General features: G+C 44.5%; 2 non-coding genes across 2 annotated transcripts; both read right to left on the bottom strand.

Moving 5' to 3' along the window:
• Window positions 1–5,905: 5,905 nt before the first annotated feature.
• On the bottom strand, window positions 5,906–5,977 carry TRNAA-CGC (transfer RNA alanine (anticodon CGC)). The gene has a single exon. It is a non-coding gene; the product is annotated as a tRNA-Ala (tRNA).
• A 5,523-nt stretch (window positions 5,978–11,500) lies between these two features.
• On the bottom strand, window positions 11,501–11,572 carry TRNAA-CGC (transfer RNA alanine (anticodon CGC)). The gene has a single exon. It is a non-coding gene; the product is annotated as a tRNA-Ala (tRNA).
• Between the last annotated feature and the right edge of the window lie 2,708 nt (window positions 11,573–14,280).

The raw sequence follows: 14,280 nt of genomic DNA, 5'->3' as shown, positions 1-14,280 counted from the left end.
CCGGGATTTCTCACATGCGAAGCAAGCGTTATAACTCTGAGCTACACCCCCTTTATGTCAGGAGCACTTATGCATGCTATTGATGGTGCTCAAGAAATTATTTTAACAAAGAAAATAATTATTACTCGAAATAAACAAAATCATCTCGTCATTGCAACGCGATAAATTTTTTGTCAACAAAGATAGAAACACATTTCTATCATAAAGGAAAGGGCACCGATGTTTTAGTACATTATCTCGTCGCATTTCATGGTGCCGTAGTAGTACAACACAAAAAAGTTAGCGTAAAAGTTCAAATTGATTGATTTGTGGGGTTGCACGTCCCAAAACCACCTCATGATTATGAGAGACGCCGTAGTGGAGGGCTCCGGAAATTTCGACCACCCGGGGTACTTTACCGTGCACCCAAATCTGAGCAGACGGGCCTACAACATTTCCGCCTCCATCGGAAATGCAGCCGCCGCAGCCGGGAAACGAACCCGCGACCTGCGGGTCAGCAGCCGAGTACTTTAGCCACTAGACCACTGCGGAGGGGCCGCAAAAGTTTAGAGAGCTCTGGAGACGCCACGGTTCAAACCAGGAACATCTCACAAGCGAAGCAAGCGCTCTACCTCTGAGCTACACCCCCGTTATGTCAGGAGCACTAATGTATGCTATTCATGGTGCTCAAGAAATTATTTTAACAAAAAAACAAAGTAATACTCGAAATAAACAAAATCATCTCGTCAATGCAACGCGATAAATTTTTTGTCAACAAAGATAGAAACACATTTCTATCATAAAGGTAAGGGCACCGATGTTTTAGTAGATTATCTCGTCGCATTTCATGGTGCTGTAGTAGTACAACACAAAAAAGATAGCGCAAAAGTTCAAATTGATTGATTTGTGGGGTTGCACGTCCCAAAACCACCTCATGATTATGAGAGACGCCGTAGTGGAGGGCTCCGGAAATTTCGACCACCTGAGGTTCTTTAACGTGCACCCAAATCTGAGCACATGGGCCTACAACATTTCCGCCTCTATCGGAAATGCAGCCGCCGCAGCCGGGAAAAGAAGCCGCAACCTGCGGGTCAGCAGCCGAGTACCTTATCCACTAAACCACCGCGTAGGGGCCGCAAAAGTTCAGAGAGCTCTGGAGGCGCCACGGTTCGAACCAGGGACTTCTCACATGCGAAGCAAGCGCTCTACCTCTGAGCTGCACACCTGTTATGTCAGGAGCACTTATTTATGCGTTTGATGGTGCTCAACAGATTACTTTAACAACAAAATATATTATTACTCGAAATAAACAAAATCATCTCGTCAATGCAACGCGATAAACTTTTTGTCAACAAAAATAGAAACACATTTCTAACATAAAGGAAAGGGCACCGAAGTTTTAGTAGATTATCTCCTCGCATTTCATGGTGCCGTAGTAGTACAACACAAAAAAGATAGCGCAAAAGTTCAAATTGATTGATTTGTGGTGTTTCACGTCCCAAAACTACCATATGATTATGAGAGACGCCGTAGTGGAGGGCTCCAGAAATTTCGACCACCTGAGGTTCTTTACCGTGCACCCAAATCTGAGCACACGGGCCTACAACATTTCCGCCTCCATCGGAAATGCAGCCGCCGCAGCCGGGAAACGAACCCGCGACCTGCGGGTCAGCAGCCGAGTACCTTAGCCACTAGACCACTGCGGAGGGGCCGCAAAAGTTCAGAGAGCTCTGGAGGCGCCACGGTTCAAACCAGGAACATCTCACAAGCGAAGCAAGCGCTCTACCTCTGAGCTGCACCCCTGTTATGTCAGGAGCACTTATTTATGCGTTTGATGGTGCTCAACAGATTATTTTAACAACAAAATAAATTATTACTCGAAATAAACAAAATCATCTCGTCGTTGCAACGTGATACAATTTTTTTGTTAACAAAGAAAGAAACATATTTCTATCATAAAAGAAAAGGGCAGCAATGTTTTAGCAGAATCACTCGTCGCATTTCAAGCTGCCGTAGTATTACAACACATAAAAAAGATAGCACTAAAGTCGAGAGCGCTTTGGAGGTGCCGGTGTTCGAACCCGCGACTTCTAACATGCGAAGCAAGCGCTCTACCTCTGAGCTACACCCCCGTTATGTCAGGAACACTAACGTATGCTATTCATGGTGCTCAAGAAATTATTTTAACAAAAAAACTAATTAATACTCGAAATAAACAAAATCATCTCGTTAATGCAACGCGATAAATTTTTTGTCAACAAAGATAAAAACACATTTCTATCATAAAGGAAAGGGCACACATGTTTTAGTAGATTATCTCGTCGCATTTCATGGTGCCGTAGTAGTAACACACAAAAAGATAGCGCAAAAGTTCAAATTGATTGATTTGTGGTGTTTCATGTCCCAAAACCACCATATGATTATGAGAGACGCCGTAGTGGAGAGCTCCGGAAATTTCGACCACCTGGGGTTCTTTAACGTGCACCCTAATCTGAGCGCACGGGCCTACAACATTTCCGCCTCTATCGGAAATGCAGCCACCGCAGCCGGGAAACGAACCCGCGACCTGCGGGTCAGCAGCCGAGTACCTTAGCCACTAGACCTCCGCGTAGGGCCCGCAAACGTTCAGAGAGCTCTGGAGGCGCCACGGTTCGAACCAAGGACTTCTCACATGCGAAGCAAGCGCTCTACCTCTGAGCTGCACCCCTGTTATGTCAGGAGCACTTATTTATGCGTTTGTTGGTGCTCAACAGATTATTTAAACAACAAAATAACTTATTACTCAAAATAAACAAAACCATCTCGTCATTGCAACGTGATATAATTTTTTGTTAACGAAGAAAGAAACATATTTATATCATAAAAGAAAAGGGCAGCAATGTTTTAGTAGAATCACTCGTCGCATTTCAAGCTGCCGTAGTATTACAACACATTAAAAAGATAGCGCTAAAGTCGAGAGCACTTTGGAGGTGCCGGGGTTCGAACCCGGGACTTCTCACATGCGAAGCAAGCGCTATAACTCTGAGCTACACCCCCGTTATGTCAGGAGCACTTATGTATGCTATTGATGGTGCTCAAGAAATTATTTTAACAAAAAAAATAATTATTACTCGAAATAAACAAAATCATCTCGTCATTGCAACGCGATACATTTTTTGTCAACAAAGATAGAAACACATTTCTATCATAAAGGAAAGGGCACCGATGTTTTAGTACATTATCTCGTCGCATTTCATGGTGCCGTAGTAGTACAACACAAAAAAGTTAGCGCAAAAGTTCAAATTGATTGATTTGTGGGGTTGCACGTCCCAAAACCACCTCATGATTATGAGAGACGCCGTAGTGGAGGGCTCCGGAAATTTCGACCACCCGGGGTACTTTACCGTGCACCCAAATCTGTGCAGACGGGCCTAAAACATTTCCGCCTCCATCGGAAATGCAGCCGCCGCAGCCGGGAAACGAACCCGCGACCTGCGGGTCAGCAGCCGAGTACCTTAGCCACTAGACCACTGCGGAGGGGCCGCAAAAGTTTAGAGAGCTCTGGAGGCGCCACGGTTCAAACCAGGAACATCTCACAAGCGAAGCAAGCGCTCTACCTCTGAGGTTCATCCCCGTTATGTCAGGAGCATTAATGTATGCTATTCATGGTGCTCAAGAAATTATTTTAACAAAAAAACTAATTATTACTCAAAATAAACAAAATCACCTCGTCAATGCAACGCGATAAATTTTTTGTCAACAAAAATAGAAACACATTTCTATCATAAAGGAAAGGGCACCGATGTTTTAGTAAATTATCTCGTCGTATTTCATGGTGCCGTAGTAGTACAACTCAAAAAAGATAGCGCAAAAGTTCAAATTGATTGATTTGTGGTGTTTCACGTCCCAAAACCACCATATGATTATGAGAGACGCCGTAGTGGAGGGCTCCGGAAATTTCGACCACCTGAGGTTCTTTAACGTGCACCCAAATCTGAGCACATGGGCCTACAACATTTCCGCCTCTATCGGAAATGCAGCCGCCGCAGCCGGGAAAGGAGCCGCAACCTGCGGGTCAGCAGCCGAGTACCTTATCCACTAAACCACCGCGTAGGGGCCGCAAAAGTTCAGAGAGCTCTGGAGGCGCCACGGTTCGAACCAGGGACTTCTCACATGCGAAGCAAGCGCTCTACCTCTGAGCTGCACACCTGTTATGTCAGGAGCACTTATTTATGCGTGTGATGGTGCTCAACAGATTACTTTAACAACAAAATATATTATTACTCGAAATAAACAAAATCATCTCGTCAATGCAACGCGATAAACTTTTTGTCAACAAAAATAGAAACACATTTCTAACATAAAGGAAAGGGCACCGAAGTTTTAGTAGATTATCTCCTCGCATTTCATGGTGCCGTAGTAGTACAACACAAAAAAGATAGCGCAAAAGTTCAAATTGATTGATTTGTGGTGTTTCACGTCCCAAAACTACCATATGATTATGAGAGACGCCGTAGTGGAGGGCTCCAGAAATTTCGACCACCTGAGGTTCTTTACCGTGCACCCAAATCTGAGCACACGGGCCTACAACATTTCCGCCTCCATCGGAAATGCAGCCGCCGCAGCCGGGAAACGAACCCGCGACCTGCGGGTCAGCAGCCGAGTACCTTAGCCACTAGACCACTGCGGAGGGGCCGCAAAAGTTTAGAGAGCTCTGGAGGCGCCACGGTTCAAACCAGGAACATCTCACAAGCGAAGCAAGCGCTCTACCTCTGAGCTGCACCCCTGTTATGTCAGGAGCACTTATTTATGCGTTTGATGGTGCTCAACAGATTATTTTAACAACAAAATAAATTATTACTCGAAAGAAACAAAATCATCTCGTCGTTGCAACGTGATACAATTTTTTTGTTAACAAAGAAAGAAACATATTTCTATCATAAAAGAAAAGGGCAGCAATGTTTTAGCAGAATCACTCGTCGCATTTCAAGCTGCCGTAGTATTACAACACATAAAAAAGATAGCACTAAAGTCGAGAGCGCTTTGGAGGTGCCGGTGTTCGAACCCGCGACTTCTAACATGCGAAGCAAGCGCTCTACCTCTGAGCTACACCCCCGTTATGTCAGGAACACTAACGAATGCTATTCATGGTGCTGAAGAAATTATTTTAACAAAAAAACTAATTAATACTCGAAATAAACAAAATCATCTCGTCAATGCAACGCGATAAATTTTTTGTCAACAAAGATAGAAACACATTTCTATCATAAAGGAAAGGGCACCGATGTTTTTAGTAGATTATCTCGTCGCATTTCATGGTGCCGTAGTGGTACAACACAAAAAAGATAGCGCAAAAGTTCAAATTGATTTATTTGTGGGGTTGCACGTCCCAAAACCACCTCATGATTATGAGAGATGCCGTAGTGGAGGGCTCCAGAAATTTCGACCACTTGGGGTTCTTTAACGTGCACCCAGATCTGACCACACGGGCCTACATTTGCGCCTCTATCGGAAATGCAGCCGCCGCAGCCGGGAAACGAACCCGCAACCTGCGGGTCAGCAGCCGAGTACCTTAGCCACTAGACAACCGCGTAGGGGCCGCAAAAGTTCAGAGAGCTCTGGAGGCGCCACGGTTCGAACCAGGAACTTCTCACATGCGAAGGAAGCGCTCTACTTCTGAGCTGCACCCCTGTTATGTCAGGAGCACTTATTTATGCGTTTGATGGTGCTCAACAGATTATTTTAACAACAAAATAAATTATTACTCGAAATAAACAAAATCATCTCGTCGTTGCAACGTGATACAATTTTTTTGTCAACAAAGAAAGAAACATATTTTTATCATAAAAGAAAAAGGCAGCAATGTTTTAGTAGAATCACTCGTCGCATTTCAAGCTGCCGTAGTATTACAACACATAAAAAGATAGCACTAAAGTCGAGAGCGCTTTGGAGGTGCCGGGGTTCGAACCCGGGACTTCTAACATGCGAAGCAAGCGCTCTACCTCTGAGCTACACCCCCGTTATGTCAGGAACACTTATGTATGCTATTGATGGTGCTCAAGAAATTATTTTAACAAAAAAAATAATTATTACTCGAAATAAACAAGATCATTTCGTCATTGCAACGCGATAAATTTTTTGTCAACAAAGATAAAAACACTATTCTATCATAACAGAAAGGGAACCGATGTTTTAGTAGATTATCTCGTCGCATTTCATGGTGCCGTAGTAGTACAACACAAAAAAGATAGCGCAAAAGTTCAAATTGATTGATTTGTGGGGTTGCACGTCCCAAAACCACCTCATGAATATGAGAGATTCCGTAGTGGTGGGCTCCGGAAATTTCGACCACCTGGGGTTCTTTAACGTGCACCCAAATCTGAGCACACGGGCCTACATTTCCGCCTCTATCGGAAATGCAGCCGCCGCAGCTGGGAAACGAACCCGCAACCTGCGGGTCAGCAGCCGAGTACCTTAGCCACTAGACCACCGCGAAGGAGCCGCAAAAGTTCAGAGAGCTCTGGGGGCGCCACGGTTCGAACCAGGGACTTCTCACATGCGAAGCAAGCGCTCTACTTCTGAGCTGCACCCCTGTTATGTCAGGAGCACTTATTTATGCGTTTGATGGTGCTCAACAGATTATTTAAACAACAAAATTAGTTATTACTCGAAATAAACAAAACCATCTCGTCATTGCAACGTGATATAATTTTTTTGTTAACACAGAAAGAAACATATTTCTATCATAAAAGAAAAGGGCAGCCATGTTTTAGTAGAATCACTCGTCGCAGTTCAAGCTGCCGTAGTAATACAACACATTAAAAAGATAGCGCTAAATTCGAGAGCACTTTGGAGATGCCAGGGTTCAAACCCGGGACTTCTCACATGCGAAGCAAGCGTTATAACTCTGAGCTACACCCCCTTTATGTCAGGAGCACTTATGCATGCTATTGATGGTGCTCAAGAAATTATTTTAACAAAGAAAATAATTATTACTCGAAATAAACAAAATCATCTCGTCATTGCAACGCGATAAATTTTTTGTCAACAAAGATAGAAACACATTTCTATCATAAAGGAAAGGGCACCGATGTTTTAGTAGATTATTTTGTCGCATTTCATGGTGCCGTAGTAGTACAACACAAAAAAGATAGCGCAAAAGTTCAAATTGATTTATTTGTGGGGTTTCACGTCCCAAAACCACCATATGACTATGAGAAACGCCATAGTGGAGGGCTCCGGAAATTTCGACCACCTGGGGTTCTCTAACGTGCACCCAAATCTGAGCACACGGGCCTACAACAATTCCGCCTCTATCGGAAATGCAGCCGCCGTGGCCGGGAAAAGAACCCGCAACCTGCGGGTCAGCAGCCGAGTACCTTAGCCACTAGACCACCGCGTAGGGGCCGCAAAAGTTCAGAGAGCTCTGGAGGCACCACGGTTCGAACCAGAGACTTCTGACATGCGAAGCAAGCGCTCTACCTCTGAGCTGCACACCTGTTATGTCAGGAGCACTTATTTATGCGTTTGATGGTGCTCAACAGATTATTTTAACAACAAAATATATTATTACTCGAAATAAACAAAATCATCTCGTCAATGCAACGCGATAAATTTTTTGTCAAAAAAAGTGAAACACATTTCTATCATAAAGGAAAGGGCAGCGATGTTTTAGTAGATTATCTCATCGCATTTCATGGTGCCGTAGTAGTACAACACAAAAAAGATAGCGCAAAAGTTCAAATTGATTGATTTGTGGTGTTTCACGTCCGAAAACCACCATATGATTATGAGAGACGCCGTAGTCGAGGGCTCCGGAAATTTCGACCACCTGAGGTTCTTTAACGCGCACCTAAATCTGAGCACACGGGCCTACAACATTTCCGCCTCCATCGGAAATGCAGCCGCCGCCGCCGGGAAACGAACCCGTGACCTGCGGGTGAGCAGCCGAGTATTTTAACCACTAGACCACTGCGGAGGGGCCGCAAAAGTTTAGAGAGCTCTGTAGGCGCCACGGTTCAAACCAGGAACATCTCACAAGCGAAGCAGGCGCTCTACCTCTGAGCTACACCCCCGTTATGTCAGGAGCACTAATGTAGGCTACTCATGGGGCTCAAGAAATTATTTTAACAAAAAAACTAATTAATACTCGAAATAAACAAAATGATCTCGTCATTGCGACGAGATCAATTTTTTGTCAACAAAGATAGAAACACTATTCTATCATAAAAGAAAGGGCACCGATGTTTTAGTAGATTATCTCGTCGCATTTCCTGGTGCCGTAGTAGTACAACACAAAAAAGATAGCGCAAAAGTTCAAATTGATTGATTTGTGGTGTTTCACGTCCCAAAACCACCATATGGTTATGAGAGACGCCGTAGTGGAGGGCTCCGGAAATTTAGACCACCTGAGGTTCTTTAACGTGCACCCAAATCTGAGCACACGGGCCTACAACAATTCCGCCTCTATCGGAAATGCAGCCGCCGCAGCCGGGAAACGAACCCGCGACCTGCGGGTCAGCAGCCGAGTACCTTAGCCACTAGACCACTGCGGAGGGGCCGCAAAAGTTTAGAGAGCTCTGGAGGCGCCACGGTTCAAACCAGGAACATCTCACAAGCGAAGCAAGCGCTCTACCTCTGAGGTTCATCCCCGTTATGTCAGGAGCATTAATGTATGCTATTCATGGTGCTCAAGAAATTATTTTAACAAAAAAACTAATTATTACTCAAAATAAACAAAATCACCTCGTCAATGCAACGCGATAAATTTTTTGTCAAGAAAAATAGAAACACATTTCTATCATAAAGGAAAGGGCACCGATGTTTTAGTAAATTATCTCGTCGTATTTCATGGTGCCGTAGTAGTACAACTCAAAAAAGATAGCGCAAAAGTTCAAATTGATTGATTTGTGGGGTTGCACGTCCCAAAACCACCTCATGATTATGAGAGACGCCGTAGTGGAGGGCTCCGGAAATTTCGACCACCCGGGGTACTTTACCGTGCACCCAAATCTGAGCAGACGGGCCTAAAACATTTCCGCCTCCATCGGAAATGCAGCCGCCGCAGCCGGGAAACGAACCCGCGACCTGCGGGTCAGCAGCCGAGTACCTTAGCCACTAGACCACTGCGGAGGGGCCGCAAAAGTTTAGAGAGCTCTGGAGGCGCCACGGTTCAAACCAGGAACATCTCACAAGCGAAGCAAGCGCTCTACCTCTGAGGTTCATCCCCGTTATGTCAGGAGCATTAATGTATGCTATTCATGGTGCTCAAGAAATTATTTTAACAAAAAAACTAATTATTACTCAAAATAAACAAAATCACCTCGTCAATGCAACGCGATAAATTTTTTGTCAACAAAAATAGAAACACATTTCTATCATAAAGGAAAGGGCACCGTGGTTTTAGTAAATTATCTCGTCGTATTTCATGGTGCCGTAGTAGTACAACTCAAAAAAGATAGCGCAAAAGTTCAAATTGATTGATTTGTGGTGTTTCACGTCCCAAAACCACCATATGATTATGAGAGACGCCGTAGTGGAGGGCTCCGGAAATTTCGACCACCTGAGGTTCTTTAACGTGCACCCAAATCTGAGCACATGGGCCTACAACATTTCCGCCTCTATCGGAAATGCAGCCGCCGCAGCCGCGAAAGGAGCCGCAACCTGCGGGTCAGCAGCCGAGTACCTTATCCACTAAACCACCGCGTAGGGGCCGCAAAAGTTCAGAGAGCTCTGGAGGCGCCACGGTTCGAACCAGGGACTTCTCACATGCGAAGCAAGCGCTCTACCTCTGAGCTGCACACCTGTTATGTCAGGAGCACTTATTTATGCGTGTGATGGTGCTCAACAGATTACTTTAACAACAAAATATATTATTACTCGAAATAAACAAAATCATCTCGTCAATGCAACGCGATAAACTTTTTGTCAACAAAAATAGAAACACATTTCTAACATAAAGGAAAGGGCACCGAAGTTTTAGTAGATTATCTCCTCGCATTTCATGGTGCCGTAGTAGTACAACACAAAAAAGATAGCGCAAAAGTTCAAATTGATTGATTTGTGGTGTTTCACGTCCCAAAACTACCATATGATTATGAGAGACGCCGTAGTGGAGGGCTCCAGAAATTTCGACCACCTGAGGTTCTTTACCGTGCACCCAAATCTGAGCACACGGGCCTACAACATTTCCGCCTCCATCGGAAATGCAGCCGCCGCAGCCGGGAAACGAACCCGCGACCTGCGGGTCAGCAGCCGAGTACCTTAGCCACTAGACCACTGCGGAGGGGCCGCAAAAGTTTAGAGAGCTCTGGAGGCGCCACGGTTCAAACCAGGAACATCTCACAAGCGAAGCAAGCGCTCTACCTCTGAGCTGCACCCCTGTTATGTCAGGAGCACTTATTTATGCGTTTGATGGTGCTCAACAGATTATTTTAACAACAAAATAAATTATTACTCGAAAGAAACAAAATCATCTCGTCGTTGCAACGTGATACAATTTTTTTGTTAACAAAGAAAGAAACATATTTCTATCATAAAAGAAAAGGGCAGCAATGTTTTAGCAGAATCACTCGTCGCATTTCAAGCTGCCGTAGTATTACAACACATAAAAAAGATAGCACTAAAGTCGAGAGCGCTTTGGAGGTGCCGGTGTTCGAACCCGCGACTTCTAACATGCGAAGCAAGCGCTCTACCTCTGAGCTACACCCCCGTTATGTCAGGAACACTAACGAATGCTATTCATGGTGCTGAAGAAATTATTTTAACAAAAAAACTAATTAATACTCGAAATAAACAAAATCATCTCGTCAATGCAACGCGATAAATTTTTTGTCAACAAAGATAGAAACACATTTCTATCATAAAGGAAAGGGCACCGATGTTTTTAGTAGATTATCTCGTCGCATTTCATGGTGCCGTAGTGGTACAACACAAAAAAGATAGCGCAAAAGTTCAAATTGATTTATTTGTGGGGTTGCACGTCCCAAAACCACCTCATGATTATGAGAGATGCCGTAGTGGAGGGCTCCAGAAATTTCGACCACTTGGGGTTCTTTAACGTGCACCCAGATCTGACCACACGGGCCTACATTTGCGCCTCTATCGGAAATGCAGCCGCCGCAGCCGGGAAACGAACCCGCAACCTGCGGGTCAGCAGCCGAGTACCTTAGCCACTAGACAACCGCGTAGGGGCCGAAAAAGTTCAGAGAGCTCTGGAGGCGCCACGGTTCGAACCAGGAACTTCTCACATGCGAAGGAAGCGCTCTACTTCTGAGCTGCACCCCTGTTATGTCAGGAGCACTTATTTATGCGTTTGATGGTGCTCAACAGATTATTTTAACAACAAAATAAATTATTACTCGAAATAAACAAAATCATCTCGTCGTTGCAACGTGATACAATTTTTTTGTCAACAAAGAAAGAAACATATTTTTATCATAAAAGAAAAGGGCAGCAATGTTTTAGTAGAATCACTCGTCGCATTTCAAGCTGCCGTAGTATTACAACACATAAAAAGATAGCACTAAAGTCGAGAGCGCTTTGGAGGTGCCGGGGTTCGAACCCGGGACTTCTAACATGCGAAGCAAGCGCTCTACCTCTGAGCTACACCCCCGTTATGTCAGGAACACTTATGTATGCTATTGATGGTGCTCAAGAAATTATTTTAACAAAAAAAATAATTATTACTCGAAATAAACAAGATCATTTCGTCATTGCAACGCGATAAATTTTTTGTCAACAAAGATAAAAACACTATTCTATCATAACAGAAAGGGAACCGATGTTTTAGTAGATTATCTCGTCGCATTTCATGGTGCCGTAGTAGTACAACACAAAAAAGATAGCGCAAAAGTTCAAATTGATTTATTTGTGGGGTTTCACGTCCCAAAACCACCATATGACTATGAGAAACGCCATAGTGGAGGGCTCCGGAAATTTCGACCACCTGGGGTTCTCTAACGTGCACCCAAATCTGAGCACACGGGCCTACAACAATTCCGCCTCTATCGGAAATGCAGCCGCCGTGGCCGGGAAAAGAACCCGCAACCTGCGGGTCAGCAGCCGAGTACCTTAGCCACTAGACCACCGCGTAGGGGCCGCAAAAGTTCAGAGAGCTCTGGAGGCACCACGGTTCGAACCAGAGACTTCTGACATGCGAAGCAAGCGCTCTACCTCTGAGCTGCACACCTGTTATGTCAGGAGCACTTATTTATGCGTTTGATGGTGCTCAACAGATTATTTTAACAACAAAATATATTATTACTCGAAATAAACAAAATCATCTCGTCAATGCAACGCGATAAATTTTTTGTCAAAAAAAGTGAAACACATTTCTATCATAAAGGAAAGGGCACCGATGTTTTAGTAGATTATCTCATCGCATTTCATGGTGCCGTAGTAGTACAACACAAAAAAGATAGCGCAAAAGTTCAAATTGATTGATTTGTGGTGTTTCACGTCCGAAAACCACCATATGATTATGAGAGACGCCGTAGTCGAGGGCTCCGGAAATTTCGACCACCTGAGGTTCTTTAACGCGCACCTAAATCTGAGCACACGGGCCTACAACATTTCCGCCTCCATCGGAAATGCAGCCGCCGCCGCCGGGAAACGAACCCGTGACCTGCGGGTGAGCAGCCGAGTATTTTAACCACTAGACCACTGCGGAGGGGCCGCAAAAGTTTAGAGAGCTCTGTAGGCGCCACGGTTCAAACCAGGAACATCTCACAAGCGAAGCAGGCGCTCTACCTCTGAGCTACACCCCCGTTATGTCAGGAGCACTAATGTAGGCTACTCATGGGGCTCAAGAAATTATTTTAACAAAAAAACTAATTAATACTCGAAATAAACAAAATGATCTCGTCATTGCGACGAGATCAATTTTTTGTCAACAAAGATAGAAACACTATTCTATCATAAAAGAAAGGGCACCGATGTTTTAGTAGATTATCTCGTCGCATTTCCTGGTGCCGTAGTAGTACAACACAAAAAAGATAGCGCAAAAGTTCAAATTGATTGATTTGTGGTGTTTCACGTCCCAAAACCACCATATGGTTATGAGAGACGCCGTAGTGGAGGGCTCCGGAAATTTAGACCACCTGAGGTTCTTTAACGTGCACCCAAATCTGAGCACACGGGCCTACAACAATTCCGCCTCTATCGGAAATGCAGCCGCCGCAGCCGGGAAAAAAACCCGCAAACTGCGGGTCAGCAGCCGAGTACCTTAGCCACTAGACCACCGCGTAGGTGCCGCAAAAGTTCAGAGAGCTCTGGAGGCGCCACGGTTCGAACCAGGAACTTCTCACATGCGAAGCAAGCGCTCTACCTCTGAGCTGCACCCCTGTTATGTCAGGAGCACTTATTTATGCGTTTGATGGTGCTCAACAGATTAATGTAACAACAAAATAAATTATTACTCGATATAAATAAAATCATCTCGTCAATGCAACGCGATAAATTTTTTGTCAACAAAAATAGAAACACATTTCTATCATAAAAGAAAGGGCACCGATGTTTTAGTAGAATATCTCGTCGCATTTAATGGTGCCGTAGTAGTACAACACAAAAAAGATAGCGCAAAAGTTCAAATTCATTGATTTGTGGTGTTTCACGTCCCAAAACCACCATATGAAATGAGAGACGCCGTAGTGGAGGGCTCCGGAAATTTCGACCTCCCGGGTTTCTTTAACGTGCACCCAAATCTGAGCACACGGGCCTACAACATTTCCGCATCCATCGGAAATGCAGCCGCCGCAGCCGGGAAACGAACCCGCGACCTGCGGGTCAGCAGCCGAGTACCTTAGCCACTAGACCACTGCGGAGGGGCCGCAAAAGTTCAGAGAGCTCTGGAGGCGCCACGGTTCGAACGAAGGACTTCTCACATGCGAAGCAAGCGCTCTACCTGTGAGCTGCACCCCTGTTATGTCAGGAGCACTTATTTATGCGTTTGTTGGTGCACAACAGTTTATTTAAACAACAAAATAAATTATTACTCGAAATAAACAAAACCATCTCGTCATTGCAACGTGATATAATTTTTTGTTAACACAAAAAGAAACATATTTCTATCATAAAAGAAAAGGGCAGCAATGTTTTAGTAGAATCACTCGTCGCATTTCATGGTGCCGTAGTAATACAACACAGTAAAAAGATAGTGCTAAATTCGAGAGCACATTGGAGATGCCAGGGTTCAAACCCGGGACTTCTAACATGCGAAGCAAGCGCTATAACTCTGAGCTACACCCCCGTTATGTCAGGAGCACTTATGTATGCTATTGATGGTGCTGAAGAAGTTATTTTCACAAAAAATTAATTACTTGA

The sequence above is a fragment of the Rhipicephalus microplus genome, chromosome X (genome assembly GCF_043290135.1).
Source record: "Rhipicephalus microplus isolate Deutch F79 chromosome X, USDA_Rmic, whole genome shotgun sequence".
Taxonomy (NCBI): domain Eukaryota; kingdom Metazoa; phylum Arthropoda; class Arachnida; order Ixodida; family Ixodidae; genus Rhipicephalus; species Rhipicephalus microplus.
Note: the sequence above shows the minus strand (reverse complement) of the source record. Positions and strands in the feature narration are given on the sequence as shown.